We start from the raw sequence: 15,740 nt of genomic DNA on the forward strand, positions 1-15,740 counted from the left end.
GATGTCATCTAAAAATAATTTTCAACTTATTGTTAATAATCACTATCATCATTATCATGGCAGTTTAATTTGTTTAAGGATGGGGTGTTGAGGAAGGTAAATGCACGGGTCCTGGATAGAGGGATGAGTATACAGTCTGTGGAGGGTGAGGGGGACCTGGGAAGTGAGTTATTTGTTGTGTGCTGATGACACAGCACTGGTGGCAGATTCTTGTGAGACACTGCAGATAATGGTGTCGGAATCTGGGAGTGTATGTGAAAGAAGGGAGTTAAGAGTAAATGTGAATAAATCCAAGACTATTAGGTTTAGCAGGGCAGAGGGACAGGTTATTTGGGGCATGAGTTTGAATGGAGAATATTTTGAAGAAGAAGCATGTTTTAGATACCTGAAAGTGAACAGCAGAAAATGGATCCATGGAAGCAGAAGTGAGCCATAGAATAGTTGAGGGGGTAAATGTTTTGGGAGCAGTGTCGAATATGCGAAAGAGAGGGAAGGCAAGAATGGGTATGTTTGAAGGTACAATGGTGCCAATGATGTTCTATGGATGTAAGGCATGGGCTATAAAAGAAAAAAAGCAGAGAAGAGTGGATGTGTTGGAAATGAAATGTTTAAAGACCATATGTGGTGTGAGGTGGCTTAAGTAAGTAGTTAAAGTTTAAGAGAGATATGTAACATTAAGAGGGTAGCTGCACTACCTAAAGGTGCACTAAAATAGTCTGGATGTAAGAAGAGAATGAGTGAGGAGGGGCTGACAAAGAAAATGTATCAAAGTGGAGGGGGACAAAGAGAAAGGGTTGACCAAATTGCTGATGGAAGGATGGAGTTAAAAAGATTTTGAGCTGTCAAAGCCTAAATATGTAGAAAAGTCAAAGGAATACACAGCAAAGAGTAAATTGGAGAGATGTGGTATACAGAGGGTGATGTGCTGTTGGTAGCTGTAGGCAGAAGCTGGTAAGCACCTAACCAGGGGGGTATATTACCGGTACTATCCACCTGGGTATCAGGAGTGGTATTGACAGCTGTGTACTCCTCTGACCCAGGTAGTTGTCTTTTCTTTCTCACTCACCCACACACTGACTGCTGACATTCTATTAAACATTCAATCTCTTCTTTTCACACAAAACACTTGATAATACTCACACAGATCACTCTTCATCACTTTAGATTTTCCTGTGGTAAGCATAGCTCTGCTTTTTGGAAAAATGTTAAGAGCAATGGATAGAAATAGTGGCACTAGGCAGAAACATTAGGGAGAAGTAGTAGGTAGGAACAATAGGTGGGAGCATTAGGTAGAAGTCATTGGTTGGAGCATTAGGTAGAAGCAGTCGGCACAAACATTAGGTAGGAGCCTATGAAAACACTGTGCTGGAGTTGCCCTTAACCAGTGGCTTGTTATGGGTGAGGCACTGGAGTTCACACGTTAAGGAGATTCTTCTGCCATGGCCACCGAACTATGGAAATTCCCAAAGGGAACTGGCATCAGAAATATAGAGAGATAGATGAATGAACCAGAGCATATTAAGCATCTTGGGTAAACCACAAAAAGGCCTGTGGGATTTGGTTGTGGATAGGGAGTTGTGGTTTTCGTGCATTACACATGAGAGCTATAGAGTGATAGAGTGGATGCATGCAAATGAGGTCTTTTCTTTGTGTTCCTGGTGCTAACTTGCAAACATGGAAACACTGAACAAATCTGAGAAAACTGAGCCAATGAGTTATGAAACAAGGAAAATATATTAGCAACACCATATAAGGGCCCAACAGAGAAAGTGCTGGAAAAAGGGACAAATATAAAAGATTTCGGTTTTGTAATAAAAAGAAACAAGATTTCAGAGAGGATATTAAGATGATAATGCGAAAAAGTTACATAATGAGTGGTCTATTCTATCTATTTTACTTTGTTGCTGTCTCCCGCGTTAGCGAGGTAGCGCAAGGAAACAGACGAAAGAAAAGCCCAACCCACCCACATACACATGTATATACATACACGTCCACACACGCACATATGCATACCTATACATCTCAACCTATCCGTGTATAAACACACACAGACATATACATATATACACATGTACATGATTCATACTGTCTGCCTTTATTCATTCCCATCGCCACCCTGCCACACATGATATAACAACGCTCTCCCCCGCATGTGTGCGAGGTAGCGCTAGGAAAAGACTCGAAGGCCACATTCGTTCATACTCAGTCTGTAGCTGCCATGTTATAAAGCACCGAAACCACAGCTCCCTTTCCACATCCAGGCTCCACACAACTTTCCATGGTTTACCCCAGACGCTTCACATGCCCTGGTTCATTCCATTGACAGCACGTCGACCCCGGTATACCACATCGTTCCAATTCACTCTATTCCTTGCACGCCTTTCACCCTCCAGCAAGATCAGGCCCCAATCACTCAAAATCTTTTCCACTCCATCTTCCCGCCTCTAATTTAGTCTCCCACTTCTCGTTCCCTCCACGTCTGACACATATATCCTCTTGGTCAATCTTTCCTCACTCATTCTCTCCATGTGACCAAACCATTTCAAAACACCCTCTTCTGCTCTCAACAATAACATTATATTATCATTATCATTATTAGTGTATATATATATATATATTTATATCTATTTATTTTGCTTTGTCGGTCTCCCGCGTTTGCGAGGTAGCACAAGGAAACAGACGAAACAAATGGCTCAACCCACCCCCATACACATGTATATATATACACGTCCACACACGCAAATATACATACCTATACATCTCAATGTACACATATATATATACACACAGACACATACATATATACGCATGCACACAATTCACACTGTCTGCCTTTATTCATTCCCATCGCCACCTCGCCACACATGGAATACCATCCCCCTCCCCCCTCATGTGTGAAAGGTAGCGCTAGGAAAAGACAACAAAGACCCCATTCGTTCACACTCAGTCTCTAGCTGTCATGCGATAATGCCCGAAACCACAGCTCCCTTTCCACATCCAGGCCCCACACAACTTTCCATGGTTTACCCCAGACGCTTCACATGCCCTGATTCAATCCACTGACAGCACGTCAACCCCGGTATACCACACCGATCCAATTCACTCTATTCCTTGCCCGCCTTTCACCCTCCTGCATGTTCAGGACCCGATCACTCAAAATCTTTTTCACTCCATCTTTCCACCTCCAATTTGGTCTCCCACTTCTCCTCGTTCCCTCCACCTCCGACACATATATCCTCTTGGTCAATCTTTCCACACTCATTCTCTCCATGTGACCAAACCATTTCAAAACACCCTCTTCTGCTCTCTCAACCACGCTCTTTTTATTTCCACACATCTCTCTTACCCTTATATTCCTTACTCGATCAAACCACCTCACACCACACATTGTCCTCAAACATCTCATTTACAGCACATCCACCCTCCTCCGCACAACTCTATCCATAGCCCACGCCTCGCAACCATACAACATTGTTGGAACCACTATTCCTTCAAACATACCCATTTTTGCTTTCCGAGATAATGTTCTCGACTTCCACATATTCTTCAAGGCTCCCAGGATTTTCGCCCCCTCCCCCACCCTATGATTCACTTCCGCTTCCATGGTGCAATCCGCTGCCAGATCCACTCCCACATATCTAAAACACTTTACTTCTTCCAGTTTTTCTCCATTCAAACTTACCTCCCAATTGACTTGACCCTCAACCCTACTGTACCTAATAACCTTGCTCTTATTCACATTTACTCTTAACTTTCTTCTTTCACACACTTTACCAAACTCAGTCACCAGCTTCTGCAGTTTCTCACATGAATCAGCCACCAGCGCTGTATCATCAGCGAACAACAACTGACTCACTTCCCAAGCTCTCTCATCCACAACAGACTTCATACTTGCCCCTCTTTCCAAAACTCTTGCATTCACCTCCCTAACAACCCCATCCATAAACAAATTAAACAACCATGGAGACATCACACACCCCTGCCGCAAACCTACATTCACTGAGAACCAATCACTTTCCACTCTTCCTACACGTACACATGCCTTACATCCTCGATAAAAACTTTTCACAGCTTCTAACAACTTGCCTCCCACACCATATATTCTTAATACCTTCCAAAGAACATCTCTATCACCTCTATCATATGCCTTCTCCAGATCCATAAATGCTACATACAAATCCATTTGCTTTTCTATGTATTTCTCACATACATTCTTCAAAGCAAACACCTGATCCACACATCCTCTACCACTTCTGAAACCACACTGCTCTTCCCCAATCTGATGATCTGTACATGCTTTCACCCTCTCAATCAATACCCTCCCATATAATTTACCAGGAATACTCAACAAACTTATACCTCTGTAATTTGAGCACTCACTCTTATCCCCTTTGCCTTTGTACAATGGCACTATGAACGCATTCCGTCAATCCTCAGGCACCTCATCATGAGTCATACATACATTAAATAACCTTACCAACCAGTCAACAATAAAGTCACTCCCTTTTTTTATAGATTCCACTGCAATACCATCCAAACCTGCTGCCTTGCCGGCTTTCATCTTCTGCAAAGCTTTTACTACCTCTTCTCTGTTTACTAAATCATTTTCCCTAACCCTCTCACTTTGCACACCACCTTGACCAAAACACCCTATATCTGCCACTCTATCATCAAACACATTCAACAAACCTTCAAAATACTCACTCCCTCTCCTTCTCATATCACCACTACTTGTTATCACCTCCCCATTTGCACCCTTCACTGAAGTTTCCATTTGCGCCCTTCACTGAAGTTCCCATTTGCTCCCTTGTCTTACGCACTTTATTTACCTCCTTCCAGAACATCTTTTTATTCTCCCTAAAATTTAATGATACTCTCTCACCCCAACTCTCATTTGCCCTCTTTTTCACCTCTTGCACCTTTCTCTTGACCTCCTGTCTCTTTCTTTTATACATCTCCCACTCAATTGCATTTTTTCCCTGCAAAAATTGTCCAAATGCCTCTCTCTTCTCTTTCACTAATAATATTACTTCTTCATGCCACCACTCACTACCCTTTCTAATAAACCCACCTCAGACGTTTCTCATGCCACAAGCATCTTTTGCACAATCCATCACTGATTCCCTAAAGACATCCCATTCCTCCCCCACTCCCCTTACTTCAATTGTTCTCACCTTTTTCCATTCTGTACTCAGTCTCTCCTGGTACTTCCTCACACAAGTCTCCTTCCAAAGCTCACTTACTCTCACCACCCTCTCCACCCCAACATTCACTCTTCTTTTCTGAAAACCCATACAAATCTTCACCTTAGCCTCCACAAGATAATGATCAGACATCCCTCCAGTTGCACCTCTCAGCACATTAACATCCAAAAGTCTCTCTTTCGCGCGCCTGTCAATTAACACGTAATCCAATAACGCTCTCTGGCCATCGCTCCTACTTACATACGTATACTTATGTATATCTCGCTTTTTAAACCAGGTATTCCTAATCAACAGTCCTTTTTCAGCACATAAATCTACAAGCTCTTCACCATTTCCATTTACAACACTGAACACCCCATGTATACCAATTATTCCCTCAACTGCCACATTACTCACCTTTGATTTCAAATCACCCATCACTATAACCCAGTCTCGTGCATCAAAACCACTAACACACTCATTTACCTGCTCCCAAAACACTTGCCTCTCATGATCTTTCTTCTCATGCCCAGGTGCATATGCACCAATAATCACCCATCTCTCTCCATCAACTTTCAGTTTTACACATATTAATCGAGAATTTACTTTCTTACATTCTATCACATACTCCCACAACTCCTGTTTCAGGAGTACTGCTACTCCTTCCCTTGCTCATGTCCTCTCACTAACCCCTGACTTTACTCCCAAGACATTCCCAAACCACTCTTCCCCTTTACCCTTGAGCTTCGTTTCACTCAGATCCAAAACTTCCAGGTTCCTTTCCTCAAACATACTACCTATCTCTCCTTTTTACACATCTTGGTTACATCCACACACATTTAGACACCCCAATCTGAGTCTAAAAGGAGGATGAGCACTCCCCGCGTGACTCCTTCTGTTTCCCATTTTTAGAAAGTTAAAATACAAGAAGAGGAGGATTTCTGGCCCCCCGCTCCCGTCCCCTCTAGTCGCCTTCTACGACACGTGAGGAATATGTGGGAAGTATTCTTTCACCCCTATCCCCAGGGATAATATATATATATATATATTTTTTTTTTTTTGCTTTCTCGCTGTCTCCCGCGTTTGCGAGGTAGCGCAAGGAAACAGATGAAAGAAATGGCCCAACCAACCCCCATACACATGTATATACATACGTCCACACACGCAAATATACATACCTACACAGCTTTCCATGGTTTACCCCAGACGCTTCACATGCCCTGATTCAATCCACTGACAGCACATCAACCCCGGTATACCACATCGCTCCAATTCACTCTATTCCTTGCCCTCCTTTCACCCTCCTGCATGTTCAGGCCCCGATCACACAAAATCTTTTTCACTCCATCTTTCCACCTCCAATTTGGTCTCCCTCTTCTCCTTGTTCCCTCCACCTCCGACACATATATCCTCTTGGTCAATCTTTCCTCACTCATTCTCTCCATGTGACCAAACCATTTCAAAACACCCTCTTCTGCCCTCTCAACAACGCTCTTTTTATTTCCACACATCTCTCTTACCCTTACGTTACTTACTCGATCAAACCAACTCACACCACACATTGTCCTCAAACATCTCATTTCCAGCACATCCATCCTCCTGCGCACAATTCTATCCATAGCCCACGCCTCGCAACCATACAACATTGTTGGAACAACTATTCCTTCAAACATACCCATTTTTGCTTTCCGAGATAATGTTCTCGACTTCCACACATTCTTCAAGGCTCCCAGAATTTTTGCCCCCTCCCCCACCCTATGATCCACTTCCGCTTCCATGGTTCCATCCGCTGCCAGATCCACTCCCAGATATCTAAAACACTTCACTTCCTCCAGTTTTTCTCCATTCAAACTCACCTCCCAATTGACTTGACCCTCAACCCTACTGTACCTAATAACCTTGCTCTTATTCACATTTACTCTTAACTTTCTTCTTTCACACACTTTACCAAACTCAGTCACCAGCTTCTGCAGTTTCTCACATGAATCAGCCACCAGCGCTGTATCATCAGCGAACAACAACTAACTCACTTCCCAAGCTCTCTCATCCCCAACAGACTTCATACTTGCCCCTCTTTCCAAAACTCTTGCATTCACCTCCCTAACAACCCCATCCATAAACAAATTAAACAACCATGGAGACATCACACACCCCTGCCGCAATGGCGGAATGCGTGCATAGTGCCATTGTACAAATGCAAAGGGGATAAGAGTGAGCGCTCAAATTACAGAGGTATAAGTTTGTTGAGTATTCCTGGTAAATTATATGGGAGGGTATGGATTGAGAGGGTGAAGGCATGTACAGAGCATCAGATTGGGGAAGAGCAGTGTGGTTTCAGAAGTGGTAGAGGATGTGTGGATCAGGTGTTTGCTTTGAAGAATGTATAAGAGAAATACTTAGAAAAGCAAATGGATTTGTATGTAGCATTTATGGATCTGGAGAAGGCATATGACAGAGTTGATAGAGATGCTCTGTGGAAGGTATTAGGAATATATGGTGTGGGAGCCAAGTTGTTAGAAGCAGTGAAAAGTTTTTATCGAGGATGTAAGGCATGTGTACGTGTAGGAAGAGAGGAAAGTGATTGGTTCTCAGTGAATGTAGGTTTGTATATATATGTATGTGTGTGTGTGTGTATATGTGCGTATTGATGTGTATGTGTGTGTATGTGTATATGTGTGTATATATGTATATTATCCCTGGGGATAGGGGTGAAAGAATACTTCCCACGTATTCCTCGCGTGTCGTAGAAAGCGACTAGATGGGACGGGAGGGGGGGCCAGAAATCCTCCCCTCCTTGTATTAACTTTCTAAAATGGGAAACAGAAGAAGGAGTCACGCGGGGAGTGCTCATCCTCCTCGAAGGCTCAGAGTCGGGTGTCTAAATGTGTGTGGATGTAACCAAGATGTGAAAAAAGGAGAGATAGGTAGTATGTTTGAGGAAAGGAACCTGGATGTTTTGGCTCTGAGTGAAACGAAGCTCAAGGGTAAAGGGGAAGAGTGGTTTGGGAATGTCTGGGGAGTAAAGTCAGGGGTTAGTGAGAGGACAAGAGCAAGGGAAGGAGTAGCAGTACTCCTGAAACAGGAGTTGTGGGAGTATGTGATAGAATGTAAGAAAGTAAATTCTCGATCAATATGGGTAAAACTGAAAGTTGATGGAGAGAGTTGGGTGATTATTGGTGCATATGCACCTGGGCATGAGAAGAAAGATCATGAGAGGCAAGTGTTTTGGGAGCAGCTGAATGAGTGTGTTAGTGGTTTTGATGCACGAGACCGGGTTATAGTGATGGGTGATTTGAATGCAAAGGTGAGTAATGTGGCAGTTGAGGGAAAAATTGGTATACATGGGGTGTTCAGTGTTGTAAATGGAAATGGTGAAGAGCTTGTAGATTTATGTGCTGAAAAAGGACTGATGATTGGGAATACCTGGTTTAAAAAGCGAGATATACATAGGTATACTTATGTAAGTAGGAGAGATGGCCAGAGAGCGTTATTGGATTACGTGTTAATTGACAGGCGTGCGAAAGAGAGACTTTTGGGTGTTAATATGCTGAGAGGTGCAACTGGAGGGATGTCTGATCATTATCTTGTGGAGGCTAAAGTGAAGATTTGTATGGGTTTTCAGAAAAGAAGAGTGAATGTTGGGGTGAAGAGGGTGGTGAGAGTAAGTGAGCTTGGGAAGGAGACTTGTGTGAGGAAGTACCAGGAGAGACTGACTACAGAATGGAAAAAGGTGAGAACAATGGAAGTAAGGGGAGTGGGGGAGGAATGGGATGTATTTGGGGAATCAGTGATGGATTGTGCAAAAGATGCTTGTGGCATGAGAAGAGTGGGAGGTGGGTTGATTAGAAAGGGTAGTGAGTGGTGGGATGAAGAAGTAAGAGTATTAGTGAAAGAGAAGAGAGAGGCATTTGGATGATTTTTGCAGGGAAAAAATGCAATTGAGTGGGAGATGTAAAAAAGAAAGAGACATGAGGTCAAGAGAAAGGTGCAAGAGGTGAAAAAAAGGGCAAATGAGAGTTGGGGTGAGAGAGTATATATATATATATATATATATATATATATATATATATATATATATATATATATATATATATTTTTTTTTTTTTTATACTTTGTCGCTGTCTCCCGCGTTTGCGAGGTAGCGCAAGGAAACAGACGAAAGAAATGGCCCAACCCACCCCCATACACATGTATATACATACGTCCACACACGCAAATATACATACCTACACAGCTTTCCATGGTTTACCCCAGACGCTTCACATGCCTGATTCAATCCACTGACAGCACGTCAACCCCGGTATACCACATCGCTCCAATTCACTCTATTCCTTGCCCTCCTTTCACCCTCCTGCATGTTCAGGCCCCGATCACACAAAATCTTTTTCACTCCATCTTTCCACCTCCAATTTGGTCTCCCTCTTCTCCTCGTTCCCTCCACCTCCGACACATATATCCTCTTGGTCAATCTTTCCTCACTCATTCTCTCCATGTGCCCAAACCACTTCAAAACACCCTCTTCTGCTCTCTCAACCACGCTCTTTTTATTTCCACACATCTCTCTTACCCTTACGTTACTTACTCGATCAAACCACCTCACACCACACATTGTCCTCAAACATCTCATTTCCAGCACATCCATCCTCCTGCGCACAACTCTATCCATAGCCCACGCCTCGCAACCATACAACATTGTTGGAACCACTATTCCTTCAAACATACCCATTTTTGCTTTCCGAGATAATGTTCTCGACTTCCACACATTCTTCAAGGCTCCCAGATTTTCGCCCCCTCCCCCACCCTATGATCCACTTCCGCTTCCATGGTTCCATCCGCTGCCAGATCCACTCCCAGATATCTAAAACACTTCACTTCCTCCAGCTTTTCTCCATTCAAACTCACCTCCCAATTGACTTGACCCTCAACCCTACTGTACCTAATAACCTTGCTCTTATTCACATTTACTCTTAACTTTCTTCTTCACACACTTTACCAAACTCAGTCACCAGCTTCTGCAGTTTCTCACATGAATCAGCCACCAGCGCTGTATCATCAGCGAACAACAACTGACTCACTTCCCAAGCTCTCTCATCCACAACAGACTTCATACTTGCCCCTCTTTCCAAAACTCTTGCATTCACCTCCCTAACAACCCCATCCATAAACAAATTAAACAACCATGGAGACATCACACACCCCTGCCGCAAACCTACATTCACTGAGAACCAATCACTTTCCACTCTTCCTACACGTACACATGCCTTACATCCTCGATAAAAACTTTTCACAGCTTCTAACAACTTGCCTCCCACACCATATATTCTTAATACCTTCCAAAGAACATCTCTATCACCTCTATCATATGCCTTCTCCAGATCCATAAATGCTACATACAAATCCATTTGCTTTTCTATGTATTTCTCACATACATTCTTCAAAGCAAACACCTGATCCACACATCCTCTACCACTTCTGAAACCACACTGCTCTTCCCCAATCTGATGATCTGTACATGCTTTCACCCTCTCAATCAATACCCTCCCATATAATTTACCAGGAATACTCAACAAACTTATACCTCTGTAATTTGAGCACTCACTCTTATCCCCTTTGCCTTTGTACAATGGCACTATGAACGCATTCCGTCAATCCTCAGGCACCTCATCATGAGTCATACATACATTAAATAACCTTACCAACCAGTCAACAATAAAGTCACTCCCTTTTTTTATAGATTCCACTGCAATACCATCCAAACCTGCTGCCTTGCCGGCTTTCATCTTCTGCAAAGCTTTTACTACCTCTTCTCTGTTTACTAAATCATTTTCCCTAACCCTCTCACTTTGCACACCACCTTGACCAAAACACCCTATATCTGCCACTCTATCATCAAACACATTCAACAAACCTTCAAAATACTCACTCCCTCTCCTTCTCATATCACCACTACTTGTTATCACCTCCCCATTTGCACCCTTCACTGAAGTTTCCATTTGCGCCCTTCACTGAAGTTCCCATTTGCTCCCTTGTCTTACGCACTTTATTTACCTCCTTCCAGAACATCTTTTTATTCTCCCTAAAATTTAATGATACTCTCTCACCCCAACTCTCATTTGCCCTCTTTTTCACCTCTTGCACCTTTCTCTTGACCTCCTGTCTCTTTCTTTTATACATCTCCCACTCAATTGCATTTTTTCCCTGCAAAAATTGTCCAAATGCCTCTCTCTTCTCTTTCACTAATAATATTACTTCTTCATGCCACCACTCACTACCCTTTCTAATAAACCCACCTCAGACGTTTCTCATGCCACAAGCATCTTTTGCGCAATCCATCACTGATTCCCTAAAGACATCCCATTCCTCCCCCACTCCCCTTACTTCAATTGTTCTCACCTTTTTCCATTCTGTACTCAGTCTCTCCTGGTACTTCCTCACACAAGTCTCCTTCCAAAGCTCACTTACTCTCACCACCCTTTCCACCCCAACATTCACTCTTCTTTTCTGAAAACCCATACAAATCTTCACCTTAGCCTCCACAAGATAATGATCAGACATCCCTCCAGTTGCACCTCTCAGCACATTAACATCCAAAAGTCTCTCTTTCGCGCGCCTGTCAATTAACACGTAATCCAATAACGCTCTCTGGCCATCGCTCCTACTTACATACGTATACTTATGTATATCTCGCTTTTTAAACCAGGTATTCCTAATCAACAGTCCTTTTTCAGCACATAAATCTACAAGCTCTTCACCATTTCCATTTACAACACTGAACACCCCATGTATACCAATTATTCCCTCAACTGCCACATTACTCACCTTTGATTTCAAATCACCCATCACTATAACCCAGTCGCGTGCATCAAAACCACTAACACACTCATTTACCTGCTCCCAAAACACTTGCCTCTCATGATCTTTCTTCTCATGCCCAGGTGCATATGCACCAATAATCACCCATCTCTCTCCATCAACTTTCAGTTTTACACATATTAATCGAGAATTTACTTTCTTACATTCTATCACATACTCCCACAACTCCTGTTTCAGGAGTACTGCTACTCCTTCCCTTGCTCTTGTCCTCTCACTAACCCCTGACTTTACTCACAAGACATTCCCAAACCACTCTTCCCCTTTACCCTTGAGCTTCGTTTCACTCAGATCCAAAACTTCCAGGTTCCTTTCCTCAAACATACTACCTATCTCTCCTTTTTACACATCTTGGTTACATCCACACACATTTAGACACCCCAATCTGAGTCTAAAAGGAGGATGAGCACTCCCCACGTGACTCCATCTGTTTCCCATTTTTAGAAAGTTAAAATACAAGAAGAGGAGGATTTCTGGCCCCCCGCTCCCGTCCCCTCTAGTCGCCTTCTACGACACGTGAGGAATATGTGGGAAGTATTCTTTCACCCCTATCCCCAGGGATAATATATATATATATATATTTTTTTTTTTTTGCTTTCTCGCTGTCTCCCGCGTTTGCGAGGTAGCGCAAGGAAACAGATGAAAGAAATGGCCCAACCAACCCCCATACACATGTATATACATACGTCCACACACGCAAATATACATACCTACACAGCTTTCCATGGTTTACCCCAGACGCTTCACATGCCCTGATTCAATCCACTGACAGCACATCAACCCCGGTATACCACATCGCTCCAATTCACTCTATTCCTTGCCCTCCTTTCACCCTCCTGCATGTTCAGGCCCCGATCACACAAAATCTTTTTCACTCCATCTTTCCACCTCCAATTTGGTCTCCCTCTTCTCCTTGTTCCCTCCACCTCCGACACATATATCCTCTTGGTCAATCTTTCCTCACTCATTCTCTCCATGTGACCAAACCATTTCAAAACACCCTCTTCTGCCCTCTCAACAACGCTCTTTTTATTTCCACACATCTCTCTTACCCTTACGTTACTTACTCGATCAAACCACCTCACACCACACATTGTCCTCAAACATCTCATTTCCAGCACATCCATCCTCCTGCGCACAATTCTATCCATAGCCCACGCCTCGCAACCATACAACATTGTTGGAACAACTATTCCTTCAAACATACCCATTTTTGCTTTCCGAGATAATGTTCTCGACTTCCACACATTCTTCAAGGCTCCCAGAATTTTTGCCCCCTCCCCCACCCTATGATCCACTTCCGCTTCCATGGTTCCATCCGCTGCCAGATCCACTCCCAGATATCTAAAACACTTCACTTCCTCCAGTTTTTCTCCATTCAAACTCACCTCCCAATTGACTTGACCCTCAACCCTACTGTACCTAATAACCTTGCTCTTATTCACATTTACTCTTAACTTTCTTCTTTCACACACTTTACCAAACTCAGTCACCAGCTTCTGCAGTTTCTCACATGAATCAGCCACCAGCGCTGTATCATCAGCGAACAACAACTAACTCACTTCCCAAGCTCTCTCATCCCCAACAGACTTCATACTTGCCCCTCTTTCCAAAACTCTTGCATTCACCTCCCTAACAACCCCATCCATAAACAAATTAAACAACCATGGAGACATCACACACCCCTGCCGCAATGGCGGAATGCGTGCATAGTGCCATTGTACAAATGCAAAGGGGATAAGAGTGAGCGCTCAAATTACAGAGGTATAAGTTTGTTGAGTATTCCTGGTAAATTATATGGGAGGGTATGGATTGAGAGGGTGAAGGCATGTACAGAGCATCAGATTGGGGAAGAGCAGTGTGGTTTCAGAAGTGGTAGAGGATGTGTGGATCAGGTGTTTGCTTTGAAGAATGTATAAGAGAAATACTTAGAAAAGCAAATGGATTTGTATGTAGCATTTATGGATCTGGAGAAGGCATATGACAGAGTTGATAGAGATGCTCTGTGGAAGGTATTAGGAATATATGGTGTGGGAGCCAAGTTGTTAGAAGCAGTGAAAAGTTTTTATCGAGGATGTAAGGCATGTGTACGTGTAGGAAGAGAGGAAAGTGATTGGTTCTCAGTGAATGTAGGTTTGTATATATATGTATGTGTGTGTGTGTGTATATGTGCGTATTGATGTGTATGTGTGTGTATGTGTATATGTGTGTATATATGTATATTATCCCTGGGGATAGGGGTGAAAGAATACTTCCCACGTATTCCTCGCGTGTCGTAGAAAGCGACTAGATGGGACGGGAGGGGGGGCCAGAAATCCTCCCCTCCTTGTATTAACTTTCTAAAATGGGAAACAGAAGAAGGAGTCACGCGGGGAGTGCTCATCCTCCTCGAAGGCTCAGAGTCGGGTGTCTAAATGTGTGTGGATGTAACCAAGATGTGAAAAAAGGAGAGATAGGTAGTATGTTTGAGGAAAGGAACCTGGATGTTTTGGCTCTGAGTGAAACGAAGCTCAAGGGTAAAGGGGAAGAGTGGTTTGGGAATGTCTGGGGAGTAAAGTCAGGGGTTAGTGAGAGGACAAGAGCAAGGGAAGGAGTAGCAGTACTCCTGAAACAGGAGTTGTGGGAGTATGTGATAGAATGTAAGAAAGTAAATTCTCGATCAATATGGGTAAAACTGAAAGTTGATGGAGAGAGTTGGGTGATTATTGGTGCATATGCACCTGGGCATGAGAAGAAAGATCATGAGAGGCAAGTGTTTTGGGAGCAGCTGAATGAGTGTGTTAGTGGTTTTGATGCACGAGACCGGGTTATAGTGATGGGTGATTTGAATGCAAAGGTGAGTAATGTGGCAGTTGAGGGAAAAATTGGTATACATGGGGTGTTCAGTGTTGTAAATGGAAATGGTGAAGAGCTTGTAGATTTATGTGCTGAAAAAGGACTGATGATTGGGAATACCTGGTTTAAAAAGCGAGATATACATAGGTATACTTATGTAAGTAGGAGAGATGGCCAGAGAGCGTTATTGGATTACGTGTTAATTGACAGGCGTGCGAAAGAGAGACTTTTGGGTGTTAATATGCTGAGAGGTGCAACTGGAGGGATGTCTGATCATTATCTTGTGGAGGCTAAAGTGAAGATTTGTATGGGTTTTCAGAAAAGAAGAGTGAATGTTGGGGTGAAGAGGGTGGTGAGAGTAAGTGAGCTTGGGAAGGAGACTTGTGTGAGGAAGTACCAGGAGAGACTGACTACAGAATGGAAAAAGGTGAGAACAATGGAAGTAAGGGGAGTGGGGGAGGAATGGGATGTATTTGGGGAATCAGTGATGGATTGTGCAAAAGATGCTTGTGGCATGAGAAGAGTGGGAGGTGGGTTGATTAGAAAGGGTAGTGAGTGGTGGGATGAAGAAGTAAGAGTATTAGTGAAAGAGAAGAGAGAGGCATTTGGATGATTTTTGCAGGGAAAAAATGCAATTGAGTGGGAGATGTAAAAAAGAAAGAGACAGGAGGTCAAGAGAAAGGTGCAAGAGGTGAAAAAAAGGGCAAATGAGAGTTGGGGTGAGAGAGTATATATATATATATATATATATATATATATATATATATATATATATATATATATATATATATATATTTTTTTTTTTTTTAATACTTTGTCGCTGTCTCCCGCGTTTGCGAGGTAGCGCAAGGA

At 43.0% G+C, this 15,740-nt stretch overlaps 1 protein-coding gene across 1 annotated transcript in view; it reads right to left on the reverse strand.

The window, feature by feature from the left end:
- Positions 1-15,740, reverse strand: part of Helz (Helicase with zinc finger) — a 292,336-nt gene that overhangs the window by 107,814 nt on the left and 168,782 nt on the right. The gene's annotated exons all lie outside the window — the stretch shown is intronic.

Source organism: Panulirus ornatus, chromosome 6 (genome assembly GCF_036320965.1).
Source record: "Panulirus ornatus isolate Po-2019 chromosome 6, ASM3632096v1, whole genome shotgun sequence".
NCBI lineage: Eukaryota > Metazoa > Arthropoda > Malacostraca > Decapoda > Palinuridae > Panulirus > Panulirus ornatus.